Source organism: Felis catus, chromosome C1 (genome assembly GCF_018350175.1).
Source record: "Felis catus isolate Fca126 chromosome C1, F.catus_Fca126_mat1.0, whole genome shotgun sequence".
NCBI lineage: Eukaryota > Metazoa > Chordata > Mammalia > Carnivora > Felidae > Felis > Felis catus.
Window position 1 is genome coordinate 117,948,418 of NC_058375.1, and position 2,022 is coordinate 117,950,439.

General features: G+C 50.0%; 1 protein-coding gene across 1 annotated transcript in view; it reads right to left on the minus strand.

Annotated features, from left to right (window-relative positions):
• Window positions 1–270: 270 nt before the first annotated feature.
• Window positions 271–2,022, minus strand: part of INHBB (inhibin subunit beta B) — a 5,782-nt gene continuing 4,030 nt past the window's right edge. The window contains exon 2 of the mRNA XM_003990713.6: window positions 271–2,022. This exon is cut by the window's right edge and continues 1,022 nt beyond it. The gene's annotated coding sequence lies outside the window, so the exon portion shown is untranslated.

Below are 2,022 nucleotides of genomic sequence, written 5' to 3' on the forward strand. Positions count from 1 at the left end.
CGCCTTTAGTAAAACATAATTAGTCTCGGGAGAAGGAGGGTAAACAAACGTGCAATTCCTGGATTTGCTCATTGTCCTTCATGTTGATCTTCTGCCATTTTTCCTAGCCTCTCCCACTGACATCCGTGCTCGTGGCAAGGACTCAGAGAGTGCCGGGAGCGGGCCGCGGAGGCAACCGGCGTCAAAGCTGGACGCCTGGCCGCGCCCTCCTCCCCGCCGCCGCCTCCAGCCCAGACCCCACACCGCCCCACACACCACACCAGGCAGGAAGCCTGTGGCACTCGATCTTTTATTTTCTTAAACTGTACACAGATGTAAAATACTTTAACAGCAAGTCTATGGGAAAATTGTTTGGTTTTAAATTATTATGAAACAGAACCTAAGGGGAGCTTTATTAAATAAACATAAAGGTGGGGAATTAAGGACGCACACCTGCATTCTACCATAGTCATTTTTACTGTACCTTCTGGGTGTGTAAAGGTAGAAAAGACACATCAAACTGAATAAACAAAATCCATTTATACCCTGAAACGTTGGCAGGCCACTCACGGGATTGTTCAGAACGTCTACCTCACAGAAGATGGCCTCACCATCTAATAAAAATTAAAACTGATCTGTTGGCCTCTTTGGTTCCAAAATTATGTATAATACATTTAACTGTATTTTTTTTTTGCTGCTATAAAAATAACTTCTTTTTTCAAATGGCAGTTTCTGACTAATCATGCAACTAAATCAGTGCAAACATTAAAAGCAATCATTCGCTTAAAAAAGAAGCAAAGGATTTCATTTCAAGTATAAAAAATATAAAAAGAGTCGTACGAGTCCAGTTTCGTCTAGTGTGGGTCAACCCTTTAAATTGCATAGTTCACGTGGCACTTGGACATCTGGGGGTGAGCGAGTTCAGTGATATGCCAAGGGCCACTTCTGGACACACGCAGATGGGCAAGTGCTATATCGTGTGCGTTCAGGCAAGTCGGCAAGTGCTAGGAGGGGCAGGCGGGCAGGCGAGCAGGCTGGGGCCACGTCCATGGCCGGCCCTGGTGGCCGGGACCCACACGGGCAACTTCTGTAAAGCAGCTGAAAGCCTTCCCCATCTCTCCAAGACCGGCTAAACTGCTCCCCTCCCACAACCCCGCTGGGGGAGGAGGCACCCCCACCCCCCAACACCAGCATTTCCAGAATGCCTCCACTGCACCATTTCCTCCTCGGGGCTCATTCCCCTGCCTCGGGGGTCATTTCCACCCCTCCCCAATAAGTCCTAGAGGAACATCCCCAGTGAAGGGCACAGATTGCAACTTTTAGTTTTCTTCCCGTGTAAAACAATTCAGATTTTAACTTAAAAGGTCATACCTGGTTAAAAAAAAAAAAAAAAATCCCTTTTCAATTATACAACTGGAATGAATGACCTGTCAACTGCTAGTGATCAGTTAAAGCATCAAATTAAGACCCTCCTCCTCTCCCTCCCTCCCTACCCCAAAACAAACACACACACAAGTCACGGCCAGGGACCCAAGCAACAGTCAAACGGTCATTGCCACTGCTCCACGGTCTCTGGCAGGTTGTGTCCTTTCTGGGCCTCTTTCTCTCCACAAGGGTGGGAAAAGACAGGCCCCCCTGGTCCTGCAGCATGAAGGATCCCAGGCAGGGAAGGAAGCCAACACGTCTGAGCCAGGAGATGCTGAGGTATGGCAGGCTTTGCACACAAGCAAAGGGGGCCACGCAGCCCTCCCGCCTGTCCGCACGCTCCCCACCCCCGCATCTGCTTTTCCTGTCTGTGGCTCCCGTGCGCTCTCTCTCGTTCTCTCTCTCTCTCTCTCTCTCTCTTTCTCTGTGTCTCTGTCTTTGTGCTTTTATGTGTGCTCGGAAGGCGCGATTCAGAGTGGCCGGGCCAGCTGGTGGGAACGGTGGCTGTTCACCCCATTCTCTCCGACTGACAGGCATTTGTAGCTAAGCTGCCATTTGTCACCGCATCCATTTGCTGGTATCCTGGAGGCTGCTGTGTGGGTGGCAGGATGCGTCTGG